This window comes from Eretmochelys imbricata, chromosome 1, assembly GCF_965152235.1.
Source record: "Eretmochelys imbricata isolate rEreImb1 chromosome 1, rEreImb1.hap1, whole genome shotgun sequence".
In the NCBI taxonomy this organism is placed as follows: Eukaryota; Metazoa; Chordata; order Testudines; family Cheloniidae; genus Eretmochelys; species Eretmochelys imbricata.
The window spans coordinates 70646773-70663601 of NC_135572.1; positions in this window are offsets into that span (position 1 = coordinate 70646773).

Below are 16829 nucleotides of genomic sequence, written 5' to 3' on the forward strand. Positions count from 1 at the left end.
ATTTGCTCAGTTCCTGGGTATACCTTTCATTCCAACTGTCAGTAGTTGAACCATTTGATAGCTTCTCATTTGATTCATGGGACTGTTTTCATTCTGGCCTTTCCTCTCATTGTGTAATACTTTTAGTGTTGGTGGATCATGTCAAAAGAGCTTTACTTTTTGTAAAGGATCTACTCATTTTTGACCTGTGAAGTTCCATACTTACATGAATGTCTGTACAAGATATTAAGCTTTGTTTAGAAATTTTTTTTCTTGAGGTCTTTTGGATATGATAATATTTTTGTAAAAAACTTTCTTACACTGAAATGGCACTGGATAATCACAAAATGTTATGATCAGTACATTATTAAAGGACATTAATATATTGTATTATGATACCATATTATGAATAAAAGCCCATCTTAGAAAAAAGCCAGTTATTCGCATTTTGGCATTTGTCTAATTCTTAGCACTTAGATCAATTGGTATGTTTTAACATAACTGTACTTTTTTCAAGTGATTTGAAGAAATATGATGAAATACAGAATTCCACCTCATCTGATACCAGTTTTCTGATATAGAGGAAATTTGAAAATGTTCTTAGTTTTTTCGTTGCCCAAAGAAAGTTCCTTGATCACAAAAACTAAAAAACCCCTAGTCTATGGACCAGATTCACCATTCATTCCTTCTGCTTTGTGCTGCTCCAGTCAGGCAAAACAACCATAAACCTACTGTAACTAGCTGGTTAAACTAGGTTTATGCCTGTTTTGCATGAACAGAGCAACACAAAGCAGTCAGAACCTACTGAAAAATCTAGCCCATTAGACATGGGTTCTACAATTGACTCTACCACCGACTGGTTGTACAAGCTTGGGAAACTCACCTACAGCTAATTTTTCAAGAGTGGCCTGTAATTTTGTGTACTTCATAGTTTTGTTGCTTAACTTGAGGACACTTACCCTAAAGAGGCCTACAGTATGATTTTTCAGAGGTGCTGAGTAATTGCAGCTCCAATCAAAGTCAGTGGGTGCTATTAGAAAATCAGGTCCTAATTCTATGTTTCAGTCAAATGGATATCATATTACCTACACTTTTGGAAGTTCTGAGATCATTCTGAGATCGGAAATATAATCTCACCCATAAAAAAAAACAACTTAATTTTGGGTCATTTATTTATATCCTATCTCCAAAGATGATTTTATGTCCATTTTCTAACTATTAATTGTAAGTATAAAGGAAATTTAATTTTTATTTGTGTAATTTCATCATTATCATTTTCCACTCCAATTCAACATAGATAATGCCTACAGTGATAGGACACCTATAGTGTTCCTATTCCAGTATAACTACTGAATCTCAGGCAAAATGAATGGAAAAAATATGAATCAGCATGTTCTGTTTATTAAAATGGTGCTGTAAAAGGCTCCATGCTACAGCATCTCAAAAGAGATGCTCATTTCTCCTCAGATTGCCAGCTCATTGGAAAGACGTGCTCATTAGTATTCTGTAGTCTTTTATAGCCTTGATTTTGATAATCGTTAACTTATATGGGCTAAAACATCAAGATTTACTATAGTGTTTATTAGACTATCAATAAATTCAAAGGTAAGTCTTCTCTGGTGGCATTGCATTAGAATTCAGACCTTTAATGGCATTCCTGCCCTCCAGAAACAAACAGATTGAATTTTTCTGAGGGCTTGTCTACACTTAAAACCCTACAGAAATACAGCAGCTGCGCTCCAGCACCACTTCTGTGTAGACACTACCTACGCCCATGGGAGGGGGTTCTCCCATTGGCGTAGATAATACACCTCTCCGAGAGGAGGTAGCTATGTCCTCGCACTGTCTACACCATGGGTTAGGTTGGTGTAGCTATGTCTCTTAGGAGTATGGATTTTTAACACCCCTGAGAGATGCAGTTATGCTGAAGTAAATTCTCAGTGTACACCAGCCCTGAGATACAACATGTATTAACTCGGCCTTACCCCATTAACTCAGAGGAGAACATTTTCTTTTTACAACCTCAGCTATATTTTCCTGCTCTTCCTATAGCTTTCCTGTTAAAATACTTCTTATAAATCTTGACCTATAAAATAATATTACTCTACCTCACATTTTTGTGTGCTTCTGCAGATGAAACTATTTGCAGTTTGGGAGTAAAACATATTGATATAACTATAAAAAGAAACAAGGTGGTAAAGAAATGTTCCTTTCTACTTTGTGTGCGTGTGTATCAATGAGATAATATTGACTAATTCTTCTTTGGTACTGTAGGATAATCCTTTCTAAAGGGCATCATCAGTTACATCTTGGCTGTAGGTTAAAATACATCTTAAAATACAGTTGTGAAAGAAAAAGTGTACATGAAAGTTTGGTAAATTCAAGGGGGAAGAAGGAATCTTTAAACTGGAGTCCAGAATCCTTATTCACAAATGGGCTACATATGATGGAAGTACTGCAGCTACAATGCAACACTTCCTTTACTCCTTCATTAATGGACCTCCAGGCTTGACTTAGTTACCAGAACATCCACGTATTCAAAGAGTAATAAGGCCTACAGATTCTGTCCTTTGGCCAGTTTCAAGCAACAGTGCCACAGCGGTATAAATATTCTGAAGAACTGTACTAGAAATTATTGTTTTGAAATGACCAAAGCTGCTCAAGAGTTCTATCTGATGATATGGGCCAAGATTGTCAAAATGAAGAATGGCGAACTGCTTCAGAGAAGATAAGCCATCCCCTCTCCGACAAACTTTAATCTATTTCTAGAATCAAACTCAAGCCATCCCTATTTAAGGTTCACAAATAGACAGCTTCCCCCGCAATTATTTTTTGTTTGTTCCATTTGCATTTCCAGCTTCTTGTTGCAATTGGAAGTATAAAAAACCAAACAAAAAACCAAACCAAACAAACAAACCAACCCAAAAATACCCTCAGAGAAAAAGCTACTTACAGATCTGCCCAACCGGAAAGAAGAAGCACCCTAAATACTAAGGTTGTACTTACAAATTTTAATGTCAAATTATATTGGCTCAAGAGCTTTAGATCATGTGGCTAAGGATCCAAGTTTTGGGTTCTAATCTAAACTAAACTCAAACTCTGAGGGCCTGTTTCACCACTATCTTGCACCTTATGTAGTAATTTCTGGAAAACATCCCAAGAATGCTGCCTGATCACAGCTCTTCACTCATTTACAGTGGGGCAAAACTTGGAAAATCAGGTCCTGAATCTGCAAGGATTACATAAGTTTAAGTTATCTAAAAGTTATGCCTTGATACTGTGTAACATGCTTAAACACTTGATTAGCTTAAACCCCAGGGAATATCCCCACTGAAATCCAGAAAATACAGCTAATGTTAAAGTCAATGGAAATACTCATATATTTAAAGTTAAGCACATACTGGAGTGTTTTGTTGAATTGGGATTCTAGGAAGAACCAGCTTTATTTATCAAGAGATTCTGGATGCTAATGATTGGTCCAACATAAGGTGTTACTTGTAAATCAGGAGGTGTCAGGATTCTGGGCAAAAGTGGGTGCGTGAGTTAGGCAGTAAAGCCAGGGGTCAGAACCATGAAGACAGTCAAAGCCAGAGTCCTAAGTCAAACCAGGAATCAGAGCCAGGTCAGGCATTAGTCACCACCAGGTATCAGGGTCAGTGTTGGGGTTCCAGAGAGTTAATATCAAAGTTAATATCAGGAGTTCAGAGATAGGGCAGCTAAGACATCTAGCTAGAGAGCCAATATTGTTGCTTGGATACTTCCTGGAACAACCTATAGGCTCATATAGGACCAAGGAATCAATCAGGGATCACTAAGACAACTGTTACTTGGGTCACTTGAGATAGAACTTCCTCTTTTGTGGAGCGAGTGTGGCATGCAGGAACCAGTTAGTTTACAGCAGGTGGTAGTGAGGGAAATGTTTATATGGTAGTCTTAGAGCTGTGGGTTTGAGTCCTGATGAGCCTTATGTCATATACTTTTGCAGTGTCATATCTATTTATTGTTTGAGCTAATCTTGCTGTCTGTAATTATGCATTGTAAATTCTATGAATTTATAGTTCTTTATAGATTTGTGATTATCTAAACTGGTGCAAGATTGTGTGTAGAGTTTTGAATATTTGTATCTATTATTATTAAATCTATTATTTATCTATTTTTGAATATTTTTATCTAAACTGGTGCAAGATTGTGTGTAGAGTAGATTTTGGATTATGTGCTGAATTACTCCATAGCTGTCCTGAAAACACTGAAAACAGTTCCAAAACATAGACCCTAGCAGCCAATTAATAAAACCCTTGCAGATTCTTTTTGTTCAGAACAGCCTTCAGGCTAATGTTCATAATAAAAGGTTACTAAAATAAATGATAACCAAATAAAGCTGAAAACAAATGAAAATCCACTTTTAATATATGGAAACATTCACACAAAATTAAAATATGGTCTCCAATAGTTTTTCCATAATATTCCGAAAACTTATCAGAGACTCGGAATATCAGATACATTGTAGATGGAAATATCTACAGTAATCACCATTAAAAAGGAAACATTTGATCAAAATTATAACTCAATGGTATCAGAGATGCAAAAATTGTCAGTTGCTCCTCATAGGGGAAAATTCAGCATCTCAGATCTTGTCTACACACTAATTTGCACTGGTTTAATTCAAGGTATGTTTTAAACCAATTTAGTTAAAACACTAAAAACCCTTGTGCACACACACACACATTGGTATAAAAATGGTGTATATAGATTAGTTTAAGTCCATAAGGCATTGTTTTTGAATATTTTTATCTAAATTGGTGCAAGATTGTGTATAGAGTAAGGTTCAGACACCATGCCTACTCTAATATTAAATCATCAAGTTTATGACCAAGCCAGTGAACAATTGTTGCCTATAGTAAAAGTCAGATTTTATTAAGATACAATAAGACTTTGCACTTCTATAACAATTTCCATCTGAGGATCTCAAAGCACTTTGCAAACGTTCATGAATTAAGTTACACTGCATGCTACTGATGTAGGGAATTAAGATTCGATATATGCAAAAGTATTTCACCGGCTCAGATAACATTGTCAAGAAGTAGCAGTCATTGTTCAATCATTTCATTGGCCAAAAGAGAAAACAGTACATCTTACCAGCTATTTTTCTATGTGACTTTGTGTACTGCTCCCAGTTACATAGCCCTGATCAACATCCCACATAAATAAGAGCCATATGTTTCTCTACTGTGTAAAATCAAGGGGTGAGGAACAAGCTAATCAAAAACCCTTGCAGATTTTGAAGTGCAGCTGTTGAGACACATTCACCTTCTTGTTATGCACAGATGCAGGTTGGGCTGAGGGTCGAGGCCAGAAATCTGCAGAAGCCCCTTGCCTGAGCCTTTTGGTACTCCGGGCAGATATGTGGAGAGACTCCCCCCCTCGGCCTTCTTTCTAGGTTCCGCTCTTCTGCAATGGCAGCAAGACCAGGCCTAGCTGTACTGTTATTGGCTGCTGTCCAGTACTTCTGTTTTGTGATCTCCCTGACAGAAGTCACAAGGGAACATGGAATGTTGCAAACAGCACTAATTAATTTGAAAAATGTACATTGACTTTAGCCTCTATTTGTATGAAATAATGATACAGAAAACAGCTATTTCCTGATTCCATCCTCTTTGGTCATGTGCATGTTTTGCAGAGGTGGCAAAGTGGCTGTATAAATGGGGTTAGGAAGAATATCCAGGATAGTTGCCATTCCCTTCAGAGTTTTCCTTTTATCAATGGCTCCATGTCTAGTGGGCAGCTGGTATCAAGTGGAGTGCCCCAAGGGTCGGTCCTTGGGCCGGTTTTGTTCAATATCTTCATTAATGATCTGAAGGATGGTGTGGATTGCACCCTCAGCAAGTTTGCAGATGACACTAAACTGGGAGGAGAGGTAGCTATGCTGGAGGGTAGGGATAGGATACAGAGGGCCCTAGACAAATTAGAGGGTTGGGCCAAAAGAAATCTGATGAGGTTCAACAAGGACAAGTGCAGAGTCCTGCACTTAGGACAGAAGAATCCCATGCACTGCTACAGACTAGGGACGGAATGGCTAGGCAGCAGTTCTGCAGAAAAGGACCTAGGGGTTACAGTGGACGAGAAGCTGGATATGAGTCAACAGTGTGCCCTTGTTGCCAAGAAGGCAAATAGCATTTTGGGATGTATAAGTAGGGTCATTGCCAGCAGATTGAGGGACGTGATCATTCCCCTCTATTCGACATTGGTGAGGCCTCATCTGGAGTACCGTGTCCAGTTTTGGACCCCACCTACAAGAAGGATGTGGAAAAATTGGAAAATGTCCAGCAGAGGGCAATAAAAATTATTAGAGGACTGGAACACATGACTTATGAGGAGAGGCTGAGGGAACTGGGATTGTTTAGTCTGCGGAAGAGAAGAATGAGGGGGGATTTGATAGCTGCTTTCAACTACCTGAAAGGGGGTTCCAGAGAGGATGGATCTAGACTGTTCTCAGTGGTAGCAGATGACAGAACAAGGAGCAGTGGTCTCAAGTTGCAGTGGGGGAGGTTTAGGTTGGATATTAGGAAAAACTTTTTCACTAGGAGGGTGGTGAAACACTAGAATGTGTTACCTAGGGAGGTGGTGGAATCTCCTTCCTTAGAAGATTTTAAGGTCAGGCTTGACAAAGCCCTGGCTGGGATAATTTAGTTGGGGATTGGTCCTGCTTTGAGCAGGGGGTTGGACTAGATGACCTCCTGAGGTCCCTTCCAACCCTGATATTCTATGATTCTATGGTTTTCCTGTGATTTTCTTCACGTCCACCCTAAACATTGTGATAGGGAAACATAAGGGTCTGACTAAGTGAACAGATTTGTAGCAACTTACTTGGTGTTGCTGTATTTGGATTGGATAAGGGCAAAAATCAACATGTGACAAATAAAACAGACACTTTATGAACTGACTCACGCAATGAACAAATGTAACAACACAACACTATTACATTCAGCTTTCACTTTTAGAGATTATAGGACTGTGCTGATGAATTTCAAACCCACATGATAACAGCTCATTGGCAAAGCCATCAGATCCAGTCCAGAAATATATATATAAGTTGGTCTTCTATCTTACACGAAAAAATGAATAAAAATAACATAAGAAACTCATGGCCCTGTAATTTTCAGGTAATATTAATATTTTTAGAAAGACAAATATACAGCTTTGGAACTAACTTCTGAGTTAATCAGAATCCATTCTCCTCAACATAGCATGCTCACTTTCCAGAATATTATCTACATCATACATCACCCAATGTTGTCAGAAATGAATGTGAGCTGCTAAAAATAATTGGATTCTTCTTCGCTAAGCTTTCTTCTTTTCAACATTTTTAGCCAAAAGACAAAACAAGACACAAATCCAGTGTAACAGTTATTACCTCTGACTCTGATAGTGACAATTAATGTCAAGCACTTCAGTACTCAATACAATCAGTACAGTACTTGGCATTAGTGAGAGCTCTGCAGCCATTATTTGCCTCATATACTCCAAGACAACGTTGTTAGTGCTTATGTAGCAACACTCTGTTGGTATCTGATTAACTAAATGTACCTTTAAAAAGAAAATAAACATGGTTTACTGTTATCTTCTATGAAGGCGTTGCGATAATACATTTTGTACTGTTGATATTTAATTAAAGCTAATGTTGTTTGCTCAGGAAATGAATTTGAAGTGCCTCTCCATATGATGCAGAGGTGGCATAAAGGACACGAATACTTTGCGTAAGAAAAAAAATTGTTTTGGTTTTTGTCAGCAATTTATATCAGGTTCAGAAAAACAATAAGGAAAGACAAGTATACAAGCCCAGTTCTTCAGTTAGTGTAACTTAGCTGTATTGACGTCAGCATATCTGTGCTGATGTACAGTAGGGTGCCTAACCTATGGCCCATACAAAGCCCACCAGAGCATTTCATAAGACCTATGCCTGCTTCAAGACAATATACTAATGGCTGATTCATTAGCATATTGTCATCATGTTTACATCATTTTAGTTTACACAAGTGTGTAAATAGACAATGCTGTACACAGAAACAACCTATCTAAATCATATGAAACAAGCTGAATTTAAAATATAAATTAATACAGGTGACTTTAAATCTTATTAAAATATGTAGAATCTATTTGGCTCACACAATTTGTGCTTAGGTTTATGTGGCCCTCCTGTGTAATAAGGTTGGGCACCACAAATGTACACCATCTGAGGCTCTGACCCACAGCCTGAGGGGGGGGGGGGGAGGGAGAGAGAGAGAGAACTCAGTGACTGATTGAAACATTCTGCATCTGAATTGAGAACTCATGAAGCCCATGTAGTAAATAGGGACTTTAAAGGTGATTTCTTTCATTCACATAGCTTCACCCATCTAACTAATGAAACCTGAGGTGCTGCTGTTTGAACAACAAAGATGGATCAAATAATTGAGGCAACTGAAATGTAGGAGTGTTTACTGGCTCCTTAGTCATTATACTAGTTTCCCAGTGCTTGATGAATATTAACCAGATACTGGAGCCTATCAATCAGATTCTCAAAGGTATTTGGGCACCTAATGATAGTCCATATTGTGCCAGGTACACCACAACTCAGAGGTATGGGCTGAAGGCTCTATCCCTGCTGAGTCCCAATAAGCTGTCTGTCATAGGACTAAAGGAAAGGTTGAAAACACCAGAAGTATATGGCTTAAACAGTTACAATTCCAGAGAAAACAGTGGTTCTTAGCTTGCCCCCCAGAAAGCCGTCCAACACAGGGCTTGGGCTCCTGTGGTGCCCTCTCCATCCATTAAAGGCAAATAGGAAGTTTCCTGGCCAGGATCACTCTCATTGTCGGCTATTCCCCCTGCTACTGTGATGACACTTGCTATGCTGCTCCAGCTCACTGCTCCAACTGCAAGGGTAGCAGGGTAACCCCCCCACCCCGCATCCCTGGCTATATATAGTGTCCTTTACAAAGACCATAGCCCATTCTTGTTGGCCCTACACCCAGTCTGAGCACACTGAGCACTTCCCATAATAATCCCCAGTGACTAGGGCACTTTGGCTGCAATAGCCTTCTTTATGGTTTTTATTCCTTTAAGACCTGAGCTAGTCACTTGGCATTATGTCACCAGAGTTCTCTTTGGGGCCCTCTCTGCCCAGCCCATGCCCACTCGCTGCTACTTCCCCAATAGTTCTTCACACATCTGAATCTAGTTACAGTATCTGACATTCACAGCCTGCTCTCTGCACAAGGTTCTCCAGTTCCGGCAGCAGCCTGCTGACCACCTGCTACCTCACAAACTTCCTTTGGCTTGCAGACAGCTTCCCTGTGCTGCAACCACTGCCTTCCCAGCTTGCAAAGTACTTTGTCCGAGCGCTTTGCCCTTCATGAACTTCACCATTAACGCCCATCCCAGACTGTCAGATGTAATTTCCCTAATTTGAGGCATCAGAAAAGTCATACATTGATTTTTATATTTATTAGTACATTGCTTAATACTCATATACCTGTTAATCTCAGTTTGTAAAGCACAGAATGAAGACTCATTTTCTCCTCATTTTCCTATTGAATTGCAAGACGCTATTTTGCTTGCTAATTTATATTCATTCTCCCCCAGAAAGACTGTAAAATGATAAGGAGGAATATTATCCAGCTAAACTGCGCTTTCACACTAGCTTCTATTGCCATCAGAACAATTTTTTCTACTGTATCTGACTAAAATCATACCCCAGGAAGTATCCTTCCACTCCTTTTAAATAACACTAATTGTGTCCATTCTGTGTATAGTCTCTGTGGTGTGGTATCTAGCAGAAATGTCTTTTTATAGCAAAAGGGATAATCTGAAGAAATAATATGGAATATGTCTCCTTCCCTGCTCAATGTTATCCTCTTCTCCTGTGTGCATCTATTTTACCTACAGTGTCTGACCGGGATTTGGGATTTGGGATCATGTTCGTTTGATATAAATTGGTTTATGGAACATTTTATCCCAAAGAAACACTTCTATCCTGATTTTTAAAATATATATATATATATATATATATATATATAATATAATTATAATTAATATAAAATAATGCGGTCTGATCACTTCACATCTCCCTCCAACTCACCCTCTTCTCCCTTAGCCTGCCTACTTCACTTGCATAGATGAACTCATGGAGCACAATCCATAGGTTGAGGAGGATGGGGCATAGCTTTGAAGGCAGCTGAATCTCTTTTCTGCACTGGAGAGGGAGAGACATATAAGGAGAGGAACCTCCATGATCAGAGCTCTAGGGCCCTTTCACTTCCATTGAAAGGATGGTCCTCTGGTTAAGGCAAGGAGTTGGGAGACCTGGGTTCAATTACCACCTCTGCTGGAGACTTTCTGTGTGGCCTTGGGAAAGTCATTTAGCCTCTCTATGTCTCAGTTCCTAATCTGAAAAAAGATGGCATTATTATTCCATTACTTCCCAGGAGTGTTTTGAAGATAAATATATTAAATATTCTAAGGCACTCAGATACTATGATGATGACGAGCATATAAGTACCTTAGATTCATCCAAGAACCCCTCCTGAAGTTAATGAGGCCACAGCATAGAGAGTAGAACCATTTCCTTTCCCTGACAGGTTTTTTTAGCCGGGGGGTGAGAGTGTACATTCTTCATCTATTTTTAAATTGTTCCATTTGGAATTACTCCTATAGCAAACTATAGAATATTTATTATCAGGGCCACATTATATTAGACACTATAGAGACAATAGTTGAAAATCAATCAGTAATCAGTCATAAATAACTTGGTACAAACTTCATTCTATATGGATAACAACTTGGGTGCATCTTTTCAAGGACAGGCTTCCCATCTCTTATAAATATTTTATGTTCTTTATGAGGTTTAAAGAATATGGCAGGCTAAACAAATGATTTAAATTTATTCTAAGCATTAAATACCTATATAATACCTATATAATACCTATATATATAGGTATTTAATGCTTAGAATAAATTTAAATCATTTGTTTAGCCTGCCATATTCTTTAAACCTCATAAAGAACATAAAATATTTATAAGAGATGGGAAGCCTGTCCTTGAAAAGATGCACCCAAGTTGTTATCCATATAGAATGAAGTTTGTACCAAGTTATTTATGACTGATTACTGATTGATTTTCAACTATTGTCTCTATAGTGTCTAATATAATGTGGCCCTGATAATAAATATTCTATAGTTTGCTATAGGAGTAATTCCAAATGGAACAATTTAAAAATAGATGAAGAATGTACACTCTCACCCCCCGGCTAAAAAAACCTGTCAGGGAAAGGAAATGGTTCTACTCTCTATGCTGTGGCCTCATTAACTTCAGGAGGGGTTCTTGGATGAATCTAAGGTACTTATATGCTCGTCATCATCATAGTATCTGAGTGCCTTAGAATATTTAATATATTTATCTTCAAAACACTCCTGGGAAGTAATGGAATAATAATGCCATCTTTTTTCAGATTAGGAACTGAGACATAGAGAGGCTAAATGACTTTCCCGAGGCCACACAGAAAGTTTCCAGCAGAGGTGGTAATTGAACCCAGGTCTCCCAACTCCTTGCCTTAACCAGAGGACCATCCTTTCAATGGAAGTGAAAGGGCCCTAGAGCTCTGATCATGGAGGTTCCTCTCCATATATGGCTCTCCCTCTCCAGTGCAGAAAAGAGATTCAGCTGCCTTCAAAGCTATGCCCCATCCTCCTCAACCTATGGATTGTGCTCCATGAGTTCATCTATGCAAGTGAAGTAGGCAGGCTAAGGGAGAAGAGGGTGAGTTGGAGGGAGATGTGAAGTGATCAGACTGCATTATTTTTCTGTGCCTCTCCCTTACATGGTAGGGATCCCAATTTAAAGAGGGTGATGTGAGGCAGCCATAACCAAGGAAATAAAATCCGTTGGATTTATGATGTGAACCACGTAACCTAATTGGGACCATTTAGTGTCTCATCTTGCAGCGACTGAAAATAAATAGCAAAATCCCACTGGCTTCAGTGGAGACAGGATCAATCCCTATTTCCTGCCTTACACGTAGACTCTACCACCTTTCTTTTCTCAATAAAAATAAATTTTAAAAAGGTTAGGGAGTTGGGAGGTGCTAGATTTTCCCCTCCCATGGATATATGTGCAGGAGAGAGATCTGGGGGAGGAAAATGAATGAATGACCTCAATATGAGAGAATCGATATCCCATTACCAATCCCCTGAACTAACAAGTCCCCTAGAAATAACCTATTACTTATGATGACTCTTTATCTTTGTAGCATATTTCTTGGCTCAGATACAGCAATATGAGTCTATTGCTTATCTTTGTAAAACCTTAATACAATTTTCATACTAATTTTTGTCACTTTTATTGCCTTAAAGATTTATTGTCACTGTTTGCAGCAGGAGATATTTGTTGATCCCTAAAGGCAGAAATGAATAATCAAGGTGTTTCCATGGATTTCACTTTGTACTTTGAAAAGTGGATTTGATGTCTAGGGAAAGTGTCTTTCTGACTTACAAACTTGCTGTAAATTCCACTCTTGTCTATATTATCTTTAATCTTCCTGTGTTTGCTAACACAAACATTGTCCATCACAACTGATGTTTTCAGCTTATTTTTGTGGTGGTATATTAATTGCAAGTGGAAGAGATTCGCTATCATTGTCTGTGGCTTCATAAGTGCAAAAAAAATATTCTGTCTTACCTTAACCTTCATGATCTCATGGTCTTTCCTCCTAAGAAAGTAGAATCAAAGCAGAGAGGATTTTGTAAGGACATTTAAAAATATTACTTCTATAGAGAGAATAGAGGACTTATGTGTTAAAGTAAATAATTTGTTGAAACAAACACAAAAAAGAGTACACAGCGCATTATCAGACATGCATCATACCAAGAAGACATGAACCATAGCACAGGGAAACACCATTAAAGACATTTATAACCACTCTAACAACATAACAGCGAATAGAAGATTAAGCAAAAATGCACAGTGTCGTGAATTCAAAAGACAAACAAATAAACTAACACAGAGAAAAAAGAATAATAGAGACAAGGAAGGAATGATTACCTCCTAATCCAGATATCACTCAATTGCAATGGAATGGAAGGATAATTATAACAAAAAATCAAAGCTAGAAAATAATGTACAAGGGAGTTATGAATTATATTATAATCATAATAAACTTATGCATTAGTTTGTACAGTGCTCAGCATAAGAGGTTTGATTGGGTTAGGTCCACATGGCTCTTCAGTCATACAAATGATAAAGGATACCACAAATATATGGAAAGCACAAAGATAAATAATAGTCTTTTAGCTTATATTTTAAGCATTTCTAGTTAGTATGCTTCCAAATTTATCAGGCCAAATCCTGCAGTCCTTACTCAAGTAAAACTCCCATTGAATTCAGGATGGAAGGTGACCATTTCTTGTCTTCTACGCACACGCCAAGTATACAGGCTTTGTCATTTGCATGGCAATTAGTCAGGTGTAATCCTCCCCCAGCCCATAGTCAGCACATGAAGCAGTTGCATAGACACCACAGCCATTCCATAACCACCACTGTCACCTTTAGGCTACAGAGGCGGCTGCACCCTGCCTTTATATAGTGGTTTTGGTCAATGGTTCTGCATAACTCATGAACTCACTGAAACCATCCCGACCCACTATGACATTCCAGGGTGCAATCCAGAGCAGCGAAGGGCTGTGTCACCACTTGCCCTGCCACCTTGGATGCTTTACAATCCTTTGCTGTTGTAGCTTCCAACTTGGGTTGCTCACAATTAGCCGGCCAATCATACCTTCAGCGACTGTGCATAGCTACAGCCCTAGTCCAGCAACGGTGACCCTAGCAGCACACCAGCCACACTCTGGCTTCCAGCAGCCTAGTTTACTGCTTGTCGGGTGACCCAACATACTTCTAGTCCCAAATTTTCTCCCAGAAAAAGTGTGTCCTGCACTGTCCAGCCCTCTCCAGTACAGATATTGGAGGCCCGTTGCCCCTGTAAGGGGTCAATGTACAATAGTTGTGTAAAAAATGTTCTGTGCCCCTGCCGCAGCCCCTGGAGGAGTTCTGCACCCCTGCCAATTACTTGGGGGGGGTGTCATGTGCTCCGGCTTCCCCCCTCTCCCCCCTTTGTGCATGCCCCTGCTCCTGGCTCTGCCAGGGCTTGCAGGTTCTCTGCTCCCCTTCAACCCATCAAGGGACCTGGTGGGGAGTCAAGAGACTGGAAGTGCCAGCTCCCAAAGCTCATGACTCCTTAGCAGCCCAGTCTCCCAGGGCTTTCAGCTCCATGTCTCTGGGGTGGACTGCCCCTGAGTCAGGACTCCATTTCCTTTGTGGAAATATCAAAATCCTCTACAAAATGAGATTATATCTATCTGCACAGCCCTAAGGACCAAATTTCCCACTCACAGCAGTGACAGTTGCACTCATATAGCTAGTTCTAACATTCTAGTATATAATTTAGTTCAAATGATCATTTCTCATAATCAAATCATTTATCAAAATGATAGCAATGTAATTTATAATTCACTCTCCTTTTCATTTTGCACAGTTTGCCTCAGGAGAATATTGCCTTCTACGTATTTTCTCATTTTGAATTGCTCTCAGAGCACAGTAGGGTAAAACCTGGGTTAATTATTTTAAATGGGATAAAACACTATACATTTATTTTCAAACTGTGACTCAAAAAGGCACTTCATCTAAAGAATTGTCACAAAGCATAATTTAAAGGTGAGGTTTAGGACCCCAAATACTGGATGGGAACAATGAATTAATGAGTTCTAGTCTTGGCTCCGCTATGGATTCCCTCTGGCTTTGGGAAATTCACTTAACCTGTCTGCCTCAATTTCACTATCTAGAAGCTAAAAACAACAGGAGTTACTGTACTGTCCACATAGGGAGGTGATAAGAATTAATTGGTTAGTACTTTTATTTGTGAAATTATTTACATCAATCTTTATTGTTATTAATATTAATTTATGGTCAGGTCAGGTCAGGCAGGTAAGACGTGCCACTGGTACCACATAACCCAGTGGAGATTGGGTGCTTGGTGACTAAATCGGAAACCCCACCACACACTGAGTGGTAGGGGGGTATGCCAGATCCCCAATGGATTGAAAAACAATGTCCGCAAAGGAGAAACTCCATCTGGCACTGCTGCCTTCCATCTAGTTCTCAGCTGAACAAAGATAAGGGGAGCAAATCCTAACCCAAATCTGCTGTGAAGGAAACATCAGGTGGGTGTCTCTGCAGCTCAGCTCTGCCCCTCTGCTGTGCTGGTTTCCAACCATCTTGGTCACCAAGCCTTTGGGTCTAGTTGATAATGCTGAAAGGGGGGCTTTGGTCCTAAGGCAAGCCTCTGCCACTGTTTTTTTTTCCTGCCTAGGTGTATGTGTTTACGATTCAGGAACCACGGTCACCCTCTTCAAACTTGCTTGTTGGAATGTGAGGACAATGTGCACTGGTATAGCTAACAATCTGGAGGATGTCAAGGACCCTAGAAAGTCTGTCATTATTGACTGAAAGTTGTTAACATCAACATAGCCACTGTCTCTGGCACTAGACACAGGGTCTGTACGTTTGCTGCGCTACACCTTTTTCTGGCATAGAAAAAGCAAACAAACCCACCATGAAGAGAGGGTGGGTTTTGCAGTCAAAAACTCATTAGCACTCAGGATTGAATGTCCGGTTACAAAATCTGAATTGTATCATATCACTAAGAATATGCACCACGGTTGGCTTTGCCAAGATCATCAGTACATCTGCCCCAAAACTTTCCTCCATTTCGGAAGAGAAGGACTTATTCTATCAGCTACTTGACAGCATCATTAGTAAGCAACCACTGAGCAAGCTACTCTATCTACTTCGGCACTAGAGTTTTCACAGTTCAAGAGATGGGCCGCTATGCACTGGCCACCATGGAGTGGGAAAAATGAAAGGTAGTGGGCAAAGACTACAAAAACTCTGGACCAACTGAAGATTGTGTATTATCAACACCTTCCAAGGTGGTCATCGCTGGAAGATCTGCAGAGACAACCCAGATCTGGACACTGGCACCAACTGCATTTAACTGTCACCCTTGATGACGTGTCCACCCTTCACAAGGCCTGAAGGGATTAAGGTGGCCAGATGGGCCAATTAGCTACCTAGCCTGCACCTGGAGGAGGACTCTGGGGGCAAGGACTAATTAGAGACAAGGCTCAGCTGGACAGGAACAGGAGGGGACTGTATAAAGCCCAGCAGCTGGGGGCTGCAGAGAGTGAGGCTGCAGTCCCCCTCAGGGTGAGAGAAGGCAAGGTAGGAAATAGCCCAGGGTTATAGATTTGAGATTCAGGACTGTGCAGACCTTGACTCCTTGTTGTCGGGTCCCTAGGCTGGAACCCAGTGTGGAAGCGGGCCTCCACACACCAACCATTGGGGAAGTGGCACTGTTAAGGGGCAGTGAATGGGAAGATGGCATGGGACAGTAGGTCCTGAGATACTTTGATATCCCGAAAGGGTAGGACTATCATGATGTGGCTGGAGGGCCAAGCCAAAAAGTGAGAGCTACTGAGTTCCAAGGGAGCGAGACACAAAGAGAGTGATGGAGTGCAACCGCAGGAAGGGGCGTTGACCTGGCAGAGCTAATCCCTAGATGTGGCCAGAAGGAGGAGCTCCAGGGGTGAGTAAGGCACCCCGTGACACACACATAGAAAATACCTATGGACTATGCAGATACCTATGCAGACTGTGACACAGACCATGCACTTATATGCTGCAAAATAAGCCTTTCCCTATGGAAATTCCATCTTACGAAACAGAGCTGTTGCTCACATATTAACATCAACAACACAAGAGAC